This window comes from Aptenodytes patagonicus, chromosome 1 (genome assembly GCF_965638725.1).
Source record: "Aptenodytes patagonicus chromosome 1, bAptPat1.pri.cur, whole genome shotgun sequence".
Taxonomy (NCBI): Eukaryota; Metazoa; Chordata; class Aves; order Sphenisciformes; family Spheniscidae; genus Aptenodytes; species Aptenodytes patagonicus.
This window is the reverse complement of record NC_134949.1, coordinates 94,603,962-94,627,016: the sequence shown is the minus strand read 5'-3', so window position 1 is coordinate 94,627,016 and position 23,055 is coordinate 94,603,962. Positions and strand designations below refer to the sequence as shown.

The following is a 23,055-nucleotide window of genomic DNA, read 5'->3' as shown; positions in this document are numbered from 1 at the left end:
CTAAGCACCAGGAAGGAGAGCAGTTAAATCAGGACCTGTTGGAATAAAGAGTAGCAGTGCAGTTCTGATCATAGCAATGAACTGCACCCCCTTGTCTTCGGTGCAGTTCCTCTGATGTATGCAAGGGTAAGTGAAACTGGACCTGGATCCGTAAGATCCTTTCTTGCTTTAGACTCCAGCCTTCAACATGACCTCTTTCACTTGGAAAAACATCAGTTAATTGAGATAATAGATACTTATGACTGGTTTATGACAGAAAGAAGTTGCTCAGGTTCTGTAAAAATTATTTATCTTTGTGTTAACAGAACCAAATTAACATACCTCCTCCAAGAAGATTAAGCTTGGAGTATCTAAAAGTCCTGTCTAAAGTATACAGTGGTGAAAGGAGCAGGCTCCATCATGCTTCCATTGTTAATGGCTTGGAAGGATGGACTGTTTAGCCAGGTTGGTGTGAACTGATAAGTCTCGGTCCAGCTCACAATAGACTACAGTTGATCTCACAGCTGCTCCATGTGAACATCCTTGCTGAGTGAGGGACTCATTCTGGAAACCTTCTCAAGCTGGGAGACTTAAAACTGAGGCAGTGTGCTAAGGCTGCTAGCCTGCTAAGGATTACAACCTTAATTCCAGACTCCCTGCACCCTGTGTTGTTATGTGATTAGACAGATGATATTTTTCTAGGAGTCCCCTGAGATACAGCAGGTTGATGTGACTTCTTAGCTGTAAAGGCATCATGAGGAAAGTACTTCATAAGTGCCTTCATCAGATGTTCTTAGCACAAGTATAACTATTGTAAGGATAAGCTATGTTGCTATTTATCTTTAGATGACATTGACTGTTATTGTTGCTCCTTGCTACCTGGTTTCTCTCCTGTTTTTTCATCCCCTCCTTCCCTAGACAACGCAGATCTGAAAGCAGTATGTTGTGCCCCAGCAGTGCATAAAAGTAGCTGTACTGCATCTGCATTTAAACTGGGTACCTCAGCGTAGCAGCATGCTGCAGGGATCTGCGAAGGAGCCTTGGCTCAGCTCAGCCCTGCCACAAGCATCTCTGTCCCATGCTCCACTGCACAGTGCAGAGAAGCCCAAAACCAGATGGGAAATCCACAGACCAAACCGTTTCAGAGTTCAGATCCATCCTAGGTCTAGATGTTTGTCACCACTTCTCTGCCTGTTCAGCAGAGCTTTATTCAGCATGGCCCAGAAATGAATAATGCGAAAGACTATTTGAATCATGTGGCCTCTGCTTGCTCTCAAGTTTCTTGGATGAACGGTAGTTTACTGTAGTACGCTGCAGCACCAGAAATGCATCTAGGACTATTTTTCATCCCTTTCTTGCTGCAGAGCAGCAGGGCTTGGACCACTGAAAAAGATTAAAGAAAATGCAGAAAAACATCAAGTCCAGAGCTCCTGGCTTAGAGAAATGGACACTTTCTGTTTCCTGCCTCTCCCATGCAAGCTGAACCAAAGCTAGCCCAAGGCTAGTGAGAACTACTCCTACTGAACTTGCTGGGAGCTGTGGAAAAGGGGCTCAAATTGCAGTGTCTGGGTTCCCAAACGCCAGGTCACCAGTGAAGGATCAGGAATCAGTGTCCACCTTTTCTTCACCTACATGAGATGAGGAGGGGTCCCAGGAAGAGGAACGAGGAAACTGCACTTCAAGTGAATCCATTTCTGTACAACTGGTTCATCTGCTTATGTGGGGATGAATTGGAGTATCCCACTAAGGACAGTAGGCTAGGTCACAGGAGGAGGGAAGCCTAACCTTCTGTATGTATTTGGTTTGTTCAATTTTGGGGGGCTGTATTAAAACCACGTGCCACAGGAAAGACAGTCTTAAAAGAGCGGATTTTCCCACTAGGCTAAAAATAGTGTTTTCCATGTTTCATTTTGGTGGTGCCTTTCCTTGGCACGTCTGGCTCTACCTGCAGTTGTAGTTATTCCAGATAAGGAGTGCCTTTTTCTGGTTTAAGATAAGCCACTTCTGTACTAGGTTATAGGTGCTGCTCAGTGTTACCTTGACTGGTCTCTTCAGTACTGTTCACCCTCCTTTTTTATGGCCATCTTGTCTCTTCAGGTCTTCTCTCTTCAGGTTGACAGTTTTTCTGTCTCTAGCTCTCTGACTGTATAGTCCTTGGAAGAGCCTCTTCTCATCAGAAAAAGAAAATATTTTTTTGACATTTCCCAGCATGTGTTCATAGGCACATGAAGCAGGATGTCCTTGGGAGCTATCATATCAGAGTCTGTGTTCCAAAATGTGTTCTGGGACACATTCTTCATTCTGGAGAAATCATCCATAGGTATTTCTGAGACACCTACATCTCGTTTATCAGTTCAATGTCGTTTGACATCTTCTCTCATCCTTTCACCAGAAGAAAAAAAAAGTGCACACAAAAGGGGTCAATGTTTTTGAAAGGTCAGTAATTCCAGATGAAATGCAAACCGAAGGCTTTAAAAAAAAAAAAAATCTCCATTGAGCAATAAAGCACTTAGAGTTTGACTTTGTTACGCAAGAGAGAAACTTTCCAGCTGGCTGGCAGCTGTTCCGAAGGGTGTCTGTGTGGTTATTGATTAATTAAATCTATTGTTACTCACTTCTTTCATTAATCCAAGTCTTTTCTCTTCACTTGTGTCCCTGCACAACCTTGTTTTGAAGACTTGGAATCTGTCAGAGACAACTGCTTTGAATATCACGTTGCTTATTTGAAATGCTAACTCTTCCTGTCTCAGAAATTTCTAGGTGTGGCATTTTAGACCTCAGAAAAATGAGAAAGCTGCTTAAAGTTGAAGGTGTCTGCAGTCTCATGTTCAGACCTGGAACCCATGCGTAACAGAAAGGAGGGCACAAAAGGCTGGACCAGAGAGGTGGCTCCCCTGCTTTCTGTAGGACTGCGCTCAGTTCCAGTGCTGAAACACAAACCTGGTAGGGGATTCCCTGCTGAGGTGAGGGGCAGACGCCTCTAGTGGGTTGACACTTGCTGTTCGGGATTATAAGTCTCTGGTGGAGTTGTGTGGAGGATGGGTTAGCGGTATCAGCAAGCCAGCAGCACAGTTTTGCTTCTCTGTATGCCCACCTCGGCCCTAATGAAAATTTCCAAATAGCCTTATACGCACACAGTCCTCTGCTCATGGTCCCAATAACCAAAAACCCTGAACAGCACTGCTGCTCGGGCAGTAGGAGGCTGCGTCTAAAAACCCAGAGAAGAGCCCAGCTTTTGCTAAGCTACCCAGTCCCTGGTGTCTCTGTTTGCTGTACTGAGGGTACTTTGTTCGCTGGCCCCTGGCCCAGTGCCACTGACTCATGTCACACAGGAAGCTGAACCCCTGCCAGCTGCGAACCGCTTCTGGTCGCTATCTCCAGTCATTGGTGCTCGACTGGAGCCTGTTAACTAGGCTCCTGACCTGCCAGCCTTGCAGGTCCCAGGCATTTGCTTTCCCTTTCGAGCCCTTGAGATAGCAGTCTGTTCTACGGGGATGAACGTGTTTAGGAAATGACAAATCCGAACTAAGCACCGCTGGGTACCGGGAATTTTTAGCTTCAAGACTTCAATCCCAACTGGAAACATTTGCCAGAAACTAGGACAGACTGAGTTCAAGCCCAAGAGCAGGGCAGACCTCTTTGATAAAACTTCCCCACAGCAGTGATGCTCATTAAGAGATTCTTTATCGCAGCAGCGACAAGTCACTCCTGCTTCCTTCCTGCAGTATACCAGTGTTACTTCCAGTGAAATACAGGGGTCATTTCAAGGGTAAAACTGCAGCCGTCAGTCAGGTCAAGAGAGCACCATCTCCATCTTTCTGAAGCAGGGAAAGGGAGGAGACACTTTCAGTTCATGACTATTTGGCTGCTTTATAGTTTTGTTTGGTAGAACATAAAAGAGACCTGGAAATTTCAGAGGGCTATTTTAGGAAATCCTTTGCAATTTCCTTTAGGAGGTGGGTTTTACCTTAACAATTCAACTAATTACAACTAGTCACTTGATCCTGAAAGCAGAAGGAAATTGTATCATGCATATTTCATACAGGATTTACTTAAGTATTCTGGTTTTTAGCTCTTTGGTACCTGCTGTTAGTCCTTTTGCCTGTAATTTCAGCTGGCAATACCGATGCCTTTGTACCAGAGAAGTGGGCTTCCTCTTCTGAAGAGCTAAACAACAACAGTGTCTGCTGGCAAGCTCAGTTCGTGTAAAAATCAGATGCAAACAAAATATGCATAGGTTGGTCTTCCAGTCCAGTCAGATACACAGAAAACGTTTGTGCCTGGGGATGTCCATTTTCTGCCAGCTGTATTGGTAGGTATCCAAATATTACCTTGCTGATAACAGTAGATCACCCTGGTTATAGCAGTACTGCTAATAAACACTACAGTAAACCTTCATGCAACATAGTACCAGGAAGGCCACCTACTTTCCCTAAAGCATTTAAAAATGGCACTTTTTAACCATTTCCTAGCCACAGCAATGTGTGAGAGTCCCTCCAGGGGAGCTGAGACCTCGGAGGGGGGCTGGCACAGCAGATGGGGAGGAGCAGCTTGTGACGTGTTTAGCTTGCGCGCTTGCTTAACGATATGAATGTGTTGAGCACTGAGGAAAGTTGCAGTCAATTTGGTGTAAACAAAATAATATATTTCAGCATAATTGTAGTAATTATATGGGGACGCTGCTTTTAACTAAACAGCTTTTAGTTACCTTTTTCTGATTGAATTAAATAGTTATAAGCCTCCGAGGCTTGCTATTACTCTCTCTTCCTCTCTTGCTTAAATCTCTTTTCCTGTTAATCTGTTTTATCAATCAGTGATTATGCCTGAGGCTTTTGCAGTGTCTCTCTTTGGTCAGATTAGAAACGTTTGTGGTGTCTTGCTCTCTAAAGCCTTGCACACACAGGGCAATTTTCCTGGAGAAGTTTCTCGGCTGCCTCAGAAGTGCCCTTGTGCCAGCAGCCGCCTGTGCTGCTCTGCTGCTGCCCCGACCTCTGTGGAAGGGACTGATCCTGGACATAAGTGGATCCTGATCTGAATAAGCCTGTCAGTAGAGGCAGCCGATGCTTTGCTACTCATAAAGCAGTCTCTAACAGGTAGGAATGAAGGCTCAGCATTTCCCTGAATTAGGGTGGTGCTTCACCTGCTTTCACAGTTGTGTTGGAGCAGCGTAAGGTGCTACAACCAAAGCAGATTTAGGCAAAGCCATTTAACTCTGTACTATACCAGACAAAGAATTTGACCGTTACCATCTTCGACCTGAAAAGCCACCACAAGCAGTGGTGTGGGTGGTAACGTTTACAAACTGCACCGCCTGATAGCAGGGCAGTAGCAGGAGTGACTCTTCCAGCCTTGCATCCCTTCAGATCATTTTCCGTCGCTTTCTCGTCATCTTATCCTCACTCACCCTCAATGTTTTCCTCATTGCACTCTTCAAATATTTCTTTGTTGGTGTTTCAGGTCACCTTAGTGAAGCTGGAAGGAAAACTACTTTTGAAAGAGCAACAGTGATAGTCAGCTCAGCAGCACAACTCCTGTGTACTCAACTCCGCTAGGTTCCCTCGAATGCAAGTGCCTGGCCCCACCTGACCCGTGGCCCCACGCAATCCTGTCTTTGCATTGGCTTAAATTTGCTGCAAATAGGTCACCCTATCTAAGAAAGACCATAAGAAAAGAATCCTAAACATTTTAATTCGCAGGCATTTCTGAACTGGCAATAGTCTTGGACAGTGCATGGCAAGAGCTTATAAATAGCGCTTCGAGTGCCCATGATGTCACAAACCACAAGAGCGTCTGACTTGTGATTTATTACATCAGATCGTGGCTTGTTCATAGGCTTGTAACTTGCAGCTTATTTACAGTCAGTACATCCCCTATTATTCCTAGACTGTCCCAGTGTTGAGCAGATACATAAATGCTGCCTGGAATTGAAACAGTAACAACCAATTAAAAGTTTAACCTTTTCCTTTCCAATCTCTTCCTGTATTATTAACTGAGGATACTGTTGCTTAAATTAAGGTTGTGTGAGGTAATGACAAATAGGTGTTCTTTCATATATTTTTCATATGCCCATATATCACATTTGCACAAATAATACTTGTAGATTTTTTGAGTATTTATGCTCAAAAATAATTTCTCATTAAAACTGTATTTATTTGAAGACATGTTCTTTCTTCAGTGCAAGATTGTTGTTTTACAAGATTTCCTAGAATAAAATAGTGAAAGCTCATTTCTAGAATTTAATGAAAGAAGAATTTTAATTCTTTTTATAGTTCTTGACACTGCGCACATATGCATATAAATTGGTTTACCTAAACAGCAGTTTGCAAAACCAGAGTTGGACAATGTAATTAGAAAGGGAAAAGCTTGGTATTCAGATTAATTAAGCGAAGTAACATTCAAATTTTATGTCACATCTTTTTGGCGGGGCAGGGGGAGAGATGTCATTCACTTTGGCCATGTTCTGGAAGAGGTCACAGTTAAGATATAAATACAGACCAGTATAAACCTCAGGCATTAATGAATCCTGAATGTAGCGATTTTAAGATTGGAAAATTCTTTGTCCTGCTCATGTTCCCTAGAATTTCTGAGTTCCAGGGATGACTTGGTTTCCAATAGCCCAGTCACAGAGAAAGGCATCCGGCTAGAAATCTACTGAAAGAACTAAGACATTTCAACCAATGGTTGTCCAACTAGATACATTTTAAAATAAACAAAAGCCCACCCTGAGAAAAATGTGTGATTTTATTCAGGTGTCTAAAAACTGGTATATCCTGGTATCTAAGAGCGGGCAGGGGAGTAACTGCATCATTCAGAAATGGCAAAATGGGAAATAGTTTACGTAGCTACTCTCAACTGAGTATCAGTGAATCTCGCTGGTGCATTAGCATGTGTTCTCTAACAAAGGTTACTGTAGAGCACTCCTAAATGTATCGTGATTTACTCCCTCTCTTTTAAAAAAAAAACCTCAGGTAAGTCTAAGGCTATAGGAGAAGAAAAGTAATTAGTAGTACTAATGTCCTGTAAAATATCTCAGTCTATGCCTCATGGTTTCATAGTCTGTGATCTTAAAAGCATAGCCTGTGTCCTGAGATCAGAAGCTCCTTTTGTATTCTCATGGGACAAAGTATCCTAAACCAGCTAGTCGAATGAGATCAAACACTACATGTCAGTGTGATTTGCAAGAGGGACACAAAGGAAACTTTTCTGTAGCCAGCTGGTTCTTTCTAAACGTTCATTTGTATTAATTAAAAGATTTACAATGTTAGCAGCCCTTACTGGAGTTGGGACAGAGTGCAGATAAGATGGTTCAAGGTGCATGAGAAATCTGGTTCATTGCGGTCTTCTCTGTACAGATTTTGCATTTTATATCTAACCTTGTTTAGTAAATTGTGAGTTGGCTAGCTAAGGTGTACTGGTGGCTATGAAAGAGAAATCTACTGCACAGCATGTCAGCAATATTTCTTCTAGATGGGTTTACATACATCTATAGGTGGCCTCAAAGCTATTTTTTATTTATTTTTTTACTGGACCTGCTTTTGAATATGTGTTTTCAGACTCGTGCTCATGAGGTAGGCAGCGGGCTCAGTGGAGGTCGTGGGAGTGCCGTGTGCTTGCTGTCTCTGAAAAGAGCCAAGGTGTCTTGAATGTCAAGAAAAATGTTTATCTTTGCGCAAAGAAAAAATATTTGTGTGCACGGCTGCTAATCTCAGGTGTTCAGTCATCAAGGAAGAGGCCTTCAAAATTTAGAAATTAAAGGCTTATTAAATAAATAGGAAAAAAATCCTTTTTTATGCCCCCTGGATGTGGGTGCCACTGGTGTACAGAGAAGTTCTGTTTTCAGGCTTTTCTATGCAGTCATGACAGCTCAAATCCCGTTTCCCTTTGATCAAAGGACCTATGCAACCCCTTGATACCAGGAACTGCAGCTTTAAGGAAAATATTGCAAAACTTTCCTGTATAAAAGTATGCAGATTTTTTGTAACATTTATCATTCAGTTACTGGCACACTGCCACTGGCACAGGGTAGTGCTGGAGGCTGACTGGGTGCCTTCAACAATTATCATTGTGTATTTTCCTATGTCTTACAATCTCCCTGGACACATGGTAGCAGCCACTGTCAGAGCCAGGGCAACAGCTAGATAAGCCTTTGCCCTGCCCTGCTGGGGCCTTTCTTATGTCTTATTTTGGATTTGGAAGAATTAATAAATATATGGATTCATTTTTCCTCCTCCCTAATTAGATCCCAGAGGAAAAATGCCACAAGCCTCAACTATGTCCTTAATCTCCTGAACAATAGAAACCATATTAAAAAAAATTAACTGTCTTCCTGGGAGGGGTGGATGCTAGTCAGTGACCCAGAGCTGGGTTTCTGGTGCGAACTTTGCACGGGCTGGCCGGGGGCAGCGAGGGTGGCCACCTGCGGCTGTGGGGGCGTGGGGACACCTCCTGCTTAGCTGGGCTGGGTTGGGTTCTTGCCAGACAGGTATGTGTGGCCCGAAAATGGGCAGGGTGCTTTGCAGCGGTGTGGAGAGGCGTCGGGGAAGGGGGAGCCTGGGAAGGCGGGCGAGCAGCTTGCTCACCTCTGCAAGAAGTGGCTTCCTTCCAGGTCAGGAGCACTTTGGCAGAGGGACGGGGTGGATAAATGCCCTGCGCTTGCCCAACTCAGCTTCTGGAGAGGTGCCTTCCCTCTCCAGGTCTGTCAGTGACCCGGGACTAAAAATACTTCTCTGAAACGTGCCCTCCTCCGCACGCAGCCATGCAGAAAGCCTCAGCTGGGCTGGCAGAAAGCAGTCTCCTGGCATTTTCTGTGTACTTCAGGAAGGGCGCAATCAGCTGCTCGGGACCATTATCAAAAGAATTGGGATGGAGAACTGCACACGTTAACCCAGCCCCTCCTCTCTTCCTCCTCCCTCTGACTCAACAAGTGGTGTAAGCTGCAAACAGCATCCTTATCCAACAAGCGTGTTTTATTTCCGTAACAAATTGAGGTATTAGGAATTTTAAACCCCAGAGGTTTCTCAGAGTTATGTTAAACCAAGAGGCACCCAGATGCCCATGTAAGAGCAGAGGGAAAAGCCCTTCGAGAGCACGTGCCTGGCCCATGGCTGCAGCGGGCTGCTGAGCAGCATTATTCGAACTGTGAGGTGCAACAAGCTGAGATAGCAAAAGCCCAAGAAGAATGAGGTGAAGGTGTAAAATGACATGCTGTTCCTTTTCTTTTTCCCCAGGCGGGCCTTGGCAAAACTAGAATATACTACAGTTGTGGCTCCCAAATCAAGAGTCAAGTTCTCCCATGCATGAACTCAGGCAGAAAGCTAACCAGCAGAAAAAGGCCTAAATGGCAGAGAGTATCGAAAGAAAAAAGATGTAACAAGACAGGTAAATATTACATTCAGCGTTTTGCAATGCACTGTATTTCATTTTCCTCTCCCTGTTTGTTGTGGTTTAACCCAGCAGGCAGCTAACCACCACACAGCCATTCGCTCACTCCCCCTCCCCCCCGCAGTGGGATGAGGGAGAGAATAGGAAAAAAAAAAGTAAAATTCGTGGGCTGAGATAAAGACAGTTTAATAGGACAGAAAAGGAAGGGAAAATAATAATGATAAAAGAATATACAAAATAAGTGATGCACAATGCAATTGCTCACCACCTGCCGACCGATGCCCAGCCAGTTCCCGAGCAGCAGTCACCGCCCCCCGGCCAACTCCCCCCAGGTTATATGCTGAGCATGACGTCACATGGTATGGAATATCCCTTTGGCCAGTTTGGGTCAGCTGTCCCGGCTGTGCCCCCTCCCAGCTTCTTGTGCACCCCCAGCCTTCTCAGTCGGTAGAGCATGGGAAGCTGAAAAGTCCCTGACTAGTGTAAGCATTGCTTAGCAACAACTAAAACATCGGTGTGTTATCACATTATTCTCATACTAAATCCAAAACACAGCACTGTACCAGCTACTAGGAAGAAAATTAACTCTGTCCCAGCCAAAACCAGGACACTGTTTCATTCCCATTTTGAGACAGAGAATTGTCATCTGGAAACAAGGAGAAATTTCCTCTTGTTTTGTCGCATTAGGGCATATAGGGAAAGTTTGAAAATGTTTAGGTTTTGAAAAATTATTTTCTTTAGAACTGTCACAAACACTGAGCCTGTTTCTTGGAGGTCTTTCTTGGTGAACTCGAGATGTTGACCAGGAGGTCTCTGAATTCTTAGAGAAAGTAGCTGGGTCTTTATTTCCTTCCAACAGTTTATTTTGTCCTTTCAATCAAAGAGATATTAATGAACACACACTGTTAAAAACAGCTGTTCCTGCCTCATACTAGAGCTCATCTCCACCATAGTAGCTCTGCTGAAAAGAGGAAAGTGATGTCCTGGTGTGGATTCAGTCCTACTTTCTTCTGCGAGGCTCTGTCCCTCACCCAGAATGGGCAGCCTGCCTCTATCTACCTCCCATCTGCCCTGGGATGTCCTGCGTTACAGAGATCAATGACATGACCTAGCCTTGTCTTGTACTAGTAAATTATAGAGCTATTAGGAGTGCAGAAAATACCTTTTCTCTCCCTCTCCTCCCACCAGTCAACTGCAATCAGCACCAGCTTTAATGTAAACGCAGTGATAGAGGCAAAAGCGGCAACAGGAGGCTTTTTACTGGTGTGGCTTATTACTACTATCTGAGAAAATAAGCTGCAAATGCAATACTGAAGTTTGCTAGTTACACCATTGCCCCTGTAGCTGTACCTTGTTTGGTGGAGGCAAAGAATGAGATTTGAAACTGTGCAACCAGTGAGGCAGGAAAGTATTTTATTAAAAGCTGCAGCACCCTGAGGAGCGAAGGAACTAAGTTGTAGGCACCTAAGAAAAGCATTTGGTAACATTTTGAGGACATCCACATGCACATGGGGCCTTTCTAAGGGGAGGTTCACAAAACTCTATATGTGTGGCTTCTCATCCCAGCTTGCCTCTGTTGAGATACCAAGGAATCCATGGTTGTGATACCAGCAGGCCTTTCTGGCTGAAAGGTACTGACTGTAATAGCAAGCGGCTGACTCAGTTTCAGCCTAGTGGCCTCCTAAAATTCTCAGTATGTGCCAGATATAAGGAGATCTTCATCATGCAGGTATCTCCAAAGAACCAAATTGAGGCCAGCGTATCCTGGCATGCAAAGTACTAATCGGTCCTCTGAGGCTGAGTCACCATCCTTTCTCACCAGACCAGGTTTTGAATCAGGTCAGAGCATCAGTTGTTTATTGTCAAAACCCTTAAGCTCTCTATCCCTCCTTGCCCATAAAGCTATTTAGCTTTCTGCCAGTGTTTCAAAGCGTTACTCTTTCAAAGTGGCCTGTGCTTGACTTCTCCTTAATGTCGCTCTCTGGAGAGAAGCAAACACAGCGTCACCCTCAGTCAGGGCTGGGTGCTCTGTGTCCATGACCTTTACCATGCTAACCTGCCCTCACCTTGCCTGACAACATTAATTGCCTCTTAGGGCAGCTTTGTTGCCAGCTCTGGGAGGTTAAGACAGACAGCTCATGCTTCCAATAGTTAGGAACTAGTAATAGCCAGCGTGGGTCCCGGTATGAGAGAAGGAGAGGCTGGTAATACCCTGCTTCAGTGCCCCATTAGAGTGAAGGAATCCTCAAAATGTGGGTTAGTTTCAGCTGAACCCCCTCCCTCGCTGGCCCAGGCTCTTCCTCATCTTCTCTTTCAGCTCTGCACCACAACCCACGTGAGGAGGGCGTGATGCTATTTATTCTTGTTTCCTCCCTCTCTGGGATCCTATCAGAAACACCAGTCTGAGTCAGAGGCAGAGGCTGTGACTGAAACGAGAGAGAAAACTTGAAAATGTGCAGATTTTAGCCCAATGTGGCTACCCCAGCTCTGTGAGGGAAAACTGGGCCTCAAAAAATGCGTGAGATACTCAGCAAAATAGTGGCTAAAGAAAGACTATGTGCATTAGAAACTGCCTAGCAAGCAACAAAAAAGGAGTGGCTGGCTTGTCATAGGTAACGAACAGGACTCAGAAGGGTGTTACGTGACCTTCTACCCTCTTGAAATATCTGCTATTTTTGGACATTTGCTGAGAGGAATCCCTCCAAGTTCATTCTTCTGGTTTATTGGGTGGTGATAGCTGGGTTTTCCAGCACAAACAGAACTGTGCTACAGTGAGAAGTTTCCAGCAGGGATACTTCTTCACATGCATTTGGATGAAAAGTCATTTAAAAGCCTACTCTCTGCATTTGGCAGGTAGGGGCAGGGTACCACAAACCAACAACACGTGTCCCAATATTCTAGTCCCAGACATGTAAATCTAGCTGCTGGCAATGTGTTCCCATTGTACATTAAGCAGCACGGATCTGGAAGTATCTGGAAATACTTTCCACATCCAGATCTCCCCAGCAAGAACCATGTCTTGGGCAGATTGCAGTTTTATTGCCTTCACTGCCTTGCTCAGATGATATCCCAGTGCTTAAGGTGAGCTGCGTGAGTAATGGGACTTCAGTATAATGGAGCCATTTGCTTCTGCCCAAGTGAACTGGTGCTTAATGGTCTGTACAGTTATATGACCTCTGGTTGCAATCTGATCAGATATCACAAACTAAATGAAGTGGAGTCTTGCTGATAATGGGAGGAGAATGGAGGGTCTTAGGAGGGAGGGCCAGGACCTAGGGTATTGCCCAAAGTAGGGACGATTGGTCAGTAGGTGGCAATCTTACATCTGAAGCAGGAAAGGCCCCCACAGTGCTAGAAAAATCTGTGCTATCGGCCATGTCTTCAGTGAGACGTGTAATTGTGAGGTCTGGACGCTTTGTGTACTGGTTCTAATCACGTGGATTTATTTTTTCTTTGCAGTGTGTTAACCTTGCACCCTTGCCAAGTCCCAGATGTTATGACTTAGTTTCCCTTCCCTCAATTCTTCCATGCCCTCTAGTTGCATATCTGATAGGTTATATACAGCCTTCTCCTTTGCCAGACAGCGGTACCTTGCTATTTGCAGCTAGGAGGCTGCTATGGAATGGACGCACTGTGCAAATGCAAGTCATGAATTATCATTAACCAACTCTGCCGTTCAGATGTGTGAGAGGAGGGTATCTCGGTCCTCGCAGAGATGAATGGCTCACAGACTTCGCTGGCCTGGTTTGTCCGTGCAAAGTCAGTCAGCTGCAGCAGTTTGATCAACACCACCTCTGATTCAACACTGCAGCTTAGGCATCTTTGCTCATAGTTTCTCATTCACTTGAGAAATGCTTTCATTTGGGGCTTTTTATTATATACAGAAAAAAGTACCGCAAACCATTTCCAGAGCATTTGACCTCATTTGCAGCCTGTCAAGTGGGAGAGAGGCCGTGAAGCATAAGGAGAGTGGTTGGGACCAGGCAGGGAATATGCAGCAATGGAAGCATTTATGATACGTGTTGTCCTAACAACAGCAGCCTTCTCTAACCCAAGATTTCCTGTGTAAACATCTTGAGGAATCCTTGGGTATGGCTTGTTACCTGAAAGGCACTTCATGCACTTGTGGGGAGGGAGGAGGTGAGAAAAAAACCTGATGCTGCTGCTTTTAGAGCGCATTTAGCGTTGATGAGAGTAACTTGTTCACAGCCCTGGAGCCTGGAGCTTTGTCTTACCCACAGGGTATGGAAAACAGGCAGGGCTGGAGCAAATGTCCCTGTCCTGCATTTGCTCTAGGTGGACTGGTGTGCCCGTGAGAGTGCAGGTAAAGTCCTGCAGGAAAGGGGCAGGTGTTAGTGCTAGCCAGTTCTTTCTTGTGGACCCTTCTGGGGTGCCTGTCACCTGTAATGGCCATACTTCATACAGGCCTCAGAGTACCAGCCCCCAGTAGCCTGCTGAAACAGTGCCTACCCCGATTTCAGGGAAGCAAGGTGAGGGGGGCTAAAAGCTAGGTGACTTGGGCATGGTTACGTGACAGGTTTGTGGCAAGGCAAGCAGTTATGCCGGAGCCTCCCAAATCCTTGCTCTTTCTCTTGGGTTAGAGCAGTTTCAGTTGCCCGTTCAGATCTCAGCCCCATAACCAACCAGCTAATTTGGGCCCATTGCAAGCGAGATGTGAACCGCTGAGGCCTAAAACTCATTTTGTTCAGCCTGCCAGTGGTCACCAGCTGGAATTTGACAGCTAAGCACTGCTAGTCTGCGCTTGATTCAAGCCGGCAGCCTTCTTGCTGAAGTCACGGTCAACGGGAGTAGCACAGGGAGGTGAAGAGCCTATTACAGCACACAGGAGCCAGGGAGGTGAAGAGCCTATTACAGCACACAGGAGCCACCCAGGCACTCACATGGGGTTTGGTTTCTCGCCTCTTCTGTTGCCTGGTTTTCACAATGCACATCCACGGTTTTAGGTTATAACCCCGAAAGTGTTGCAACAAGTTACGGCTTGGAGCACGTTTTGTCTGCAATGTTTGCACGGTCTGTCTCATGAGCAGCCAGGGCTGTCCCAAGCACGCCAGCAACGCAGGCTGCAATGGCTGGATGAAGCTCCCAGGTAGCGAGTGAGTCTTTAGCTCCCATCCCGCTGTAAGCTGAATTGCATCAAGCATGAGCTCACTGAAACTGAGACCTTCCTATCAAGGTGTGCACTCCTCGCCTGGCCGCCTGAGGCCTTTGCCCAGAGAGCTTGGGATGCTGTGGCAGTACAGATCAGTGGTGCGTGGGAAGGAAAGGGCAAGCCTGCTGGCTAGGGCAGCTGCTCACACCCTGCCCACCAAAGCAGGGATCCGCGTTCAGAACCTGACCCAATTTCGGCCCCTGCCGGCTTCACAGGAAAAACACTGTGGGGTTTCCAGGAGGCGCTTGCACAACAGCCGATACTAGGTAAGCTGCAGGCCGAGGCAGACGCATTGTCAAAGCAGTGTTGCCACATGTGTTGCAAGGATGAGCAAAGGATATTGGCATTTTGTGTCATTCATACCCAGAGGACGATTTTCTCTTTCTGAATACAGTCAAAATGGAGGGGAGGGCAGGATAAGCATGGTCGTGACTTTAATACACCAGTTATGAGTGGGAATGTGTGCCTGGCATAAAGTCAGTTCATTCAGTAATGCTTATGTTGCTTTTATGTTTGTAGAAAATTCCTAAGTGGATCACCCCCTAGAAAAGGCTAGGGGCCTTTGCTTTAAGAGAAGAGCTTTGACCTGGTGGTGTAAAATTATTGTGTTTTGGAAATTTTCCCTTTATATCAGAAATCTGCTCTATATCTACCCAGGAGCTCTGACCCAAGCAACAGTCTCTCATGAAAGACAACCTCTAATCACATGTAAGCACAAGTGGAGGATAATATATTTTCTTTCACAAGGATGAGGAGGAAAAGCAGGGACAAACACAACGACTGATAGGAAAAGTCCATTTCTTTTTATAAACCAAATGTCTTCCAGACTGAGGAGCCAGTGTGTGACTCACAGTGGAGTGGAGGAGTGCTGGGATGTACGAGAGGGCTTGGAGCCACACACCTGGGCCTGGCCTAGTGGTGCATGCTCCTTGTTACCTATGGTGAAACACTGGTTGTTTTGCTCTGAAAGCCATTTGCTTTCCACCTATCATCTACTGTGTCAGTCCTCAGAAAAGCTTGCCTTGGAAAAAATGCCTGGTTGTCAGCCTGGTAACTCAGGCTTCATGTCTCCTCTCTCTCTCTCGACCTTGTTCCCAGCCAGAAGCACATTTATTGCAGCCCCCCAGAGTCCACAGCAGAAATCTCTGCTTTGCCTTCCCTGGAACTGGGAAAAAAGTAGAACAGTAGAAGAGGGAAATGAGAGGAGATGATGGTGCAGGGAGGTAGCAAAAGAAATGGACAGGAAAAATGAGATCAATGTGTGATCCCAGCCTGCAGGATGGGTATGTGAAGAAAAGCAAGGGACAGGGCTTTTGTCCATGCTAGAGAAGCTCTAAGGGAACTAGCTGGGAGACACAGGAAATTCTACTGGAAAGGTCTCCAAGGCTGAAAGGTGTCAAAAGGCTGTTAGAGCAGGGAGACAAAACAGTATTCATCTTGGAAAATGGGAGGCATAGGGATAGCTACGGCCCTATGGAGAGCTTCACATTTGTTTCTTTACATGGCCCTTGCTTAATTATGCTGTGTACCAGTGCTTATAGCATAGCCCTGCTTATGCTACAACTTTAACCTGAGATGTTAGCAAGTGGCTGTAATGGCTGGCCCTAAACCACGTGGGTCGAGGCGCCATGTGGCTTTCCTTCTTGGCTAGCACCCAAGAAGGAGGCGTAGCAGCTCCACAGGTCCCATCCCCACCCCTGTCTGCCTGGAGGCCTCCCCATGTCCTGGCCAGCTTGGCGTGGGGGCTGGGAGGACAGCGGTGCTGGTGTAACTGGTTTGGTCGGCATACCGGACCAGAGCGGGTGCCAGGCAGCACTGCTCCAGCCCCAGGGCTGCTCCTCCTGCACCTCCTTGGGGCATGGCAGCAGCAGGGTACCAGCAACCCGTACCTTCCTGGGCTGTTTGCGGAGCAAGGCTGGGCCACGTAGGCAAGGGAGCAGGTTTTCACTGATGAAGGGCCCTGTGCTGGCACACGGGCTGTGGAAAGCCAGCGGGGCACCAGAGCGAGCAGGAAAGAGTATGTACCGGCGCTGGGTCCAGCTGTGCGTCAGCCTGGGCGACTGGCCGAGCAGCACAGCACAGCTATCACGCTTTAGGTGCCTCCGCAAGGCCAAGTGGAAGGACAGAGGTGCTTTACGTCAGCCTCCAGCCATGTGTGCACGGGGTCAGTGCATGGCACCGCCCCGGGCACGATCGGGTGCTACAGGCTGGTTTGCAGGGGAGCAGCGTCCTTGTAGAAAAATGACTCTCACGGTCACTCTCTTTTGCTGTCCCAAGTTGCCCTTAAGGGTAGTGGAAAAAGCCAAGGGGGGAGTCCTGTTCTGCAGCATTTTCTCCTTGAACTCCGGAAGGAAAGTTGATGTTGCTGTAAATGCAGCAACACACTTCGCCACTGAGGCATTTCTGTGTGGCTGACAGGGATTTTGCCTAAATGTCACGCAGGAGGCCAGAGATATGTGGTCCTAGCCTTAACAGCTTTTTCTGCTCCGCCTGCTCTGAGGACTGGCATGAAATGATGAAAAGGGCATCAGGACAGCTAGCCCCTGTCTTCTACCAGTCAAGGTCTCAGTAGGAGATTCCTGCTCTGGAGGTTTTAAGTCAAGGAAGCCTCCTTGGAACAAGCAGAAATACCAAATCCTAAGCCTTGAGCGGAGACTTGGTCTTCACCATTATCAGGCTGGATGGACGATGCCAGACTGGATTATTTCCTTTTCTTTTTTGAATTCCTTTTGTCTTGAGGCCCTCATGCTGTGGGCAAGAGTAAGAAACTTCCTCTTGGGCCCCTCTTCTTTGGGCTTTTTCACATGCTGCTTGTATCCTGGGAGCAGGCAAACTTCCCCCCCCCTCTTACCACAGATTGTATTTTTTTAACCCCTGTTTTCCTCAATGCATTCCAGTGAGAGATGTGTCCTGTAAGCACATTGTCTCAGATCATCGTGCTCTCCACAAGCCAGGACTTGTGGAAAGGAAATCTATTTGGGCCAGGAATGTGTTAACTGTTTGCTGCTGGGTCTCCCATCAGGGGCTGTGTGCTGTGCGGGGGATTTTCCACCAGCTCTGCCTGTTCCAGCTTTTCAGCTGGGTGCATTTTCCCACAAAGACGTGGTCTCTGAAGTGCCATCTTCACTGTTTAGTCACTCAGGTAAAGAAAATGGTTAAAGCATGGTTCTCATACTGTCTCCTTCCTACCAGGCACTTGGCTTTATCTTGCATTATAACTGAGACTACATCTTTTTAAAAAATTATGTGTCAGCACTGAATTATTTATAGCCATGTCAAACATTCCTGAGTATATGGGTAAAACCCAGGATAAACTATCCTGGTATGCCACTGATGACAAAGACATGTTTTGCCAGTCAGAGAGCTGACAAAGATGTGATGTAGACAAAGATGGTTTTTGCCAATCAGAGGGGGGGGGGTATTGTAACAAAGTCAAACAATATGTCATATTTTATGATTACCTCAATAATCACATACATAATAATATTTTTTTTTTCAGCAGCAGACTGCAGCAGGAGATAAAAGCCTACAATTATGTTTGTGAATTTGACTGGAGGAGGTTGCAGTCTGTTCCCAGGCCATGTTTGTTCTCTTCACCAAAACAAAGTATTACTTAAATAGAAGGCTAGAGATACCATGCTGCAGCTGAAATATGACCCATTAGAAATGCCTGAGAAACTGCAATTAAAAACTCAAGAAATTTTAAATCATTTCTCCCAAATAGAACTGTGGGGAGGGGAGGTAATTGTACTGGTGCATCAGTTATGAATCCAGATCTTGCTTTGTAGCTGCACATTTTCTTCAGACACTATTTGCCCTTTTTTAAAGAATAACACAGGCCTTATACATGTGCATATAAACTATACAATAATACATTGTTATCCTGCTTGTCCTTTATTAATTTTCTATTTAAAAATCTTCCAGCACTTGGAGTGCTCATCCTTGTATTCAAAAACTGCTTGGCTTTAGTGGCTGCTCTCTCCTGTTCTCAAAAATAATTAAGACCTCCACATCTCTAAATTTTTAATCTCATTTTTGTCTATGTTCTCATGGATATTGACCAGCCCACTCTCACTGCCCTCCACTAGAGGAAACTGTGACTGACAGATCATGTCTTCAGTTAGAGAAGGTCTCTTGACCCTCTCAACACAGGCATTTAAGCATTCTTACTCCCTGCTTTGCTGTTGAGTTCTCGGTGCATTGCCCACATGAATGGCCTGGACAGTTGTCAAAGGAGTGGTTAAATCTCAGCCAGACCTGAGAGGATTCAAGTGGAGTCTCCAAAGGCAAGGAATGATAGCATTTCACCTGTTTTGGTCTTCTCAGTCATATCATAGCAATGTATGCTTGCTTGGTCACTCCCTTTCAAAAAACAGTCGGTCTGCTAAAAACCTAGATCCTTTGATTTGCTCTACATTTAGGCAAAACCAATCTTGATTCCTGGACTATAGAAATGCACACTTTTCCTTCCACCCTTCAGCTAAGGAAGCGGGGAGAACAAACATTTGAGCAAATCCATCTATAATAGTGTAATATTTTACATGTCTGTTTAATAGACAACTACAGCAGTGAGGGAAAGCTCTTTGATCTCGGTATTCGTCTGGATTCCAACAACCCTGTATCTCCTTGGGAATAAATTTCTGCATCGCTGACAAGTCACTGCTGGGGAGTCCAGGCACTTTGTGTTGGTTTGTGTTCTGAAGGCTGCTCAGCTTCTCCATGGTCCTGCGGAGTTTGCAGATTGGATTGTGATTTCTTGACAGTTTTAGTTCATGGGTATAAATTTATTTTCTGGTAATGCTTAGACAGAGGTAGAAACTTGCCAGCCATAAAGGAACCATTGGCATCCTCAAAGTCCTGAGGGCTGAGGACAGACCACTGAATGGAAAAGTTAAATAGAGGGTGGGAATATTGGAGTTACTGCTGTTGGCTCTTCAGCAGAGCTGTGTGACTTCTCGCACTGGAGTGAATACTTTTCCCTGCGTTTGTTTTTCCCTTGCTAAAGGGTAATGGTGATATTGATAACGTGCATATGGATTATTCTGCTTGATAATTTTTGCTGTCTGGCTGGGGTACACTAGTTGGGAGTATACGGGAGAATACACATCAAACATATCAGTGCTGGCCCTAACATAATTTCAATTATGCTTGCAAAAAAAAAAAAATTATACAGCTTAGTCTATTTAGGTAGCTGAGAAAATAACTCCTTCAGTGGTATGAATGGCATCTCCATTACTGAAATATTTTTGTCATGGCTCTAGCAATATATATATATATATGCTGGAAAACTTCTTTTAGTGTAGACACACGCTAGAGGAACTGGGTGTCCAGCTCACTGAGAAGGTCACCTAGGTACCTAACTCTCTTAGACGCATTTGAAATCACTATCTAAAGCCTGTTTTTTCTCTTTTGAAATGATGGTTTAACACATTTCTCCATGTCCCCGTCCCCGTCCCCCCCCCCCCCCCCCCCCGAACAATATGGCATCATCTTCCCTCAATCCCAAACCCAGCCTACCTGTTGGTCATCCTGCCTTCGGCGCTGCCCCTCAGACATAACCCAGGCAGCAAAGCTAGGGGAGAAAGCCTGGGCTGGGCTGGACTGGGCTGGAAAGTGGAAGGGTAGGACTAGGTTTGTCAACAACAGGCAGCAAAGCCTATGTTTTTAACTGGCAAATAGAGGGACCTTTCTCTTTAGTGAATAGACCTGCCCCTGTGATGCAAATGAAGTGGAAGATTTGCAGTGTTATACCAGTGGGTGTAGATTTCACTTGTTTTAAGATACACAAATCGTAAGCCTATTTTTCTTTTTCTTTCCTGCCTCTGGAGCTAATGCATTTAACTCTCAAAGAGGAGACAGCTGGTTGTTAGCTTCAGCTTCTCTTGCTGTTCATTTTCTTTTTAAGTGAGCTTGCATATTATTCTAGCTTAATTAGATCTTCCTCCAGATAAAATCCTTGGAAGGGGTCCACCCCTCTCCCCCCATTCTGCTAGGTTTCTTGCTCAATTTCTTTCACATGTCCCTTCCCCTGTGAATATATCTGAATGTTACATGGCGTTAATTAAGGATCTCAATTGCATATTCGTCTTTGCAAAGCTTGCCAGTGTGTACAGGCAACTGTGATTGATTGACAGCACACGAAGAACAATGGAGAAACCTTAACAAGGCTTGGCAAAGCAATACAATCAGTGGAGAGCATGCAGAGGGAAGAACTTCACACAAGGACTTCAGGAAAATCTGTCCTTGGTGACTTTTATTTCCTTAATCAATGGCAGGAAACAGTTCAGCCCTGCTGCAGCTGGTGATAAAGTAGCTCCCCCAAAGCCCACCACTAGATGAAATAACCGCATGGCTTGAGGTAGAACAAGCTGTTCTGGAACACGCGGTTGTATGGTTATTCAGGGAAGTCTTAAGAAACTGTGATTCTTCCCAGCAATGGCATGGAGCTAGGAGATTTTGGTGTTGGGCTCTGCAGCTGTGCCAGGACAAGGTGCTTGTGATGCTGGTGCAAAGAGTCCCCTCCTAGTTGAGGTCCTGACTAGTTGTCCCAAGGCTACACAGGTCAGCCATCTGTTCCGCTGCCATCCTAAGGCAAAGCTTGAGCAGGGCGGAAAAGACAAAGTTTGGATTTACCTCAACTCACGCACGAGGTCTTCCATAGGCAGGGTGAGCTTCAGTTGCAGACACTTGCCCTGCACCTCAGGGGAAAAGCTCATCCCAGTTCTGTCCATCAGGCACCATCCACAGGGCTCGCCTGTCTCACGTGCTGTGGTGGTCTCTGGTACCACCAAATCTGAGCACCTCACAGCTTCCCTCACATCTTTTGATGCGGCCAGTTTTGGGCCCCTCACTACAAGAAGGACATTGAGGTGCTGGAGCGTGTCCAGAGAAGGGCAATGAAGCTGGTGAAGGGTCTGGAGAACAAGTCTTATGAGGAGCGGCTGAGGGAACTGGGACTGTTTAGCCTGGAGAAGAGGAGGCTGAGGGGAGACCTCATCGCTCTCTACAACTACCTGAAAGGAGGTTGTAGCGAGGTGGGTGTCCGCCTCTTCTCCCAAGTAACAAGCGATAGGACGAGAGGAAATGGCCTCAAGTTGTGCCAGGGGAGGTTTAGACTGGACATTGAGGAAAAAATTCTTTACTGAAAGAGTGGTTAAACATTGGAACAGGCTGCCCAGGGAAGTGGTTGAGTCCCCATCCCTGGAGGTATTTAAAAGACGTGTAGATGAGGCACTTAGGGACATGGTTTAGTGGACATGGTGGTGTTGGGTCGACGGTTGGACTCGATGATCTTAGAGGTCTTTTCCAACCTTAATGATTCTATGATTCTATGATCTTTGCATTCTCCTCACGTTCCTAAGGGCTTAAAAACTGCTGCAAGCCCTGCTTTATAGAAGAGAAGTGGAGGCACAGAGATGTCACATCTTCAGTTTCCTAAACAATTATGTGAAATCCTGGGGCAGAAGCAGGAATTAAACCTGGGTTTCCCATTGGCGTTCCTTGGGGAGTTACCTCAGGGGTTTCCTGCCCACGGGGACAGGACTATGGCCAGTAGCACATAGTAAGAGGGCGCAGTGGTTCAGGCAAAACACTGAGGAATCACAGCAGTCTGGGATCTGTTACGTTTGGGAGCAGTAGCATAATGCAGCAGCATCAGAAGCTCCTTTCCCTCCATCTGTCATGCCTGGAGTGGCATTTACGCAGACAGATCTCTATGCCAAGGGGTCACGTTACAGCACAATTGTCTGCTAACCATGTTACTGCATGTTTTTGCCTCACCTGTGTACGCAAGTCCAATCCATGTTAAAGCTCAGAGGACGAATTCCTTGCTAAAACAGAATTTGACCTTATGTATACCAACCAGTAATAACCACTATTGCAGAGGGATTCCCAGGCATGTTCAGTTTTCTGTGCAGAGAGGACTGCTCACACCAATGAAGAAGGCTGCCAAAGTGAGGTGTGCACTGTAAACTATAGTGGGGGATGATGTGCCAACGTATAAAAGTTTGCAATATCCTTTTAGCCAATTGCATAATTATTATTTCTTGCCTACTTTACCACCTCCTCCCTGTCCTGCACTTGTCTCCTGAGTTGAGAAGCACAACAGATCAGGTGTTTGGGCGCTGGCAAAGCACTTGGGAGACCTGGAATCAATATCCTTGCCTGCTGCAATCCTTTGCATCTGAGCTGGGCGAACCCCTTGGGGTATGTCTGTACCAGGTGAACTAAGAGCCTGAGAAGTTCTACCTTTTTGTAGGCAACACATGGATAAATTAACCCAGGGAGAACATAGTATGACTGTTTCCCCATCGATTCAGAGCTTGTCTCTTGAAGAGGTTGCCTGGGCTGCAGGGATGGGTCGGCTGCTTATGAAGCAGTTGGTGAACCACTGCGGTTAACAACCCTCACCATTAAGGTAAATTAGCACCAACATAGAAGGTTTTAAATGAAAAATGGTCATATTGGATCACTCTAAACGTCTGTCTAGTCTAGTATCATCTCTTCATTGGTGGTTGGTAGCAGAT

The 23,055-nt window shown here is 45.8% G+C and overlaps 1 long non-coding RNA gene across 1 annotated transcript in view; it reads left to right on the top strand.

The window, feature by feature from the left end:
• LOC143155854 (uncharacterized) overlaps window positions 1–9,269 on the top strand; it is a 45,619-nt gene extending 36,350 nt beyond the window's left edge. The window contains exon 3 of the long non-coding RNA XR_012994478.1: window positions 9,207–9,269. This is a non-coding gene — a long non-coding RNA (uncharacterized LOC143155854). The remainder of the gene's footprint in view (window positions 1–9,206) is intronic.
• The last annotated feature ends 13,786 nt before the right edge of the window (window positions 9,270–23,055 follow it).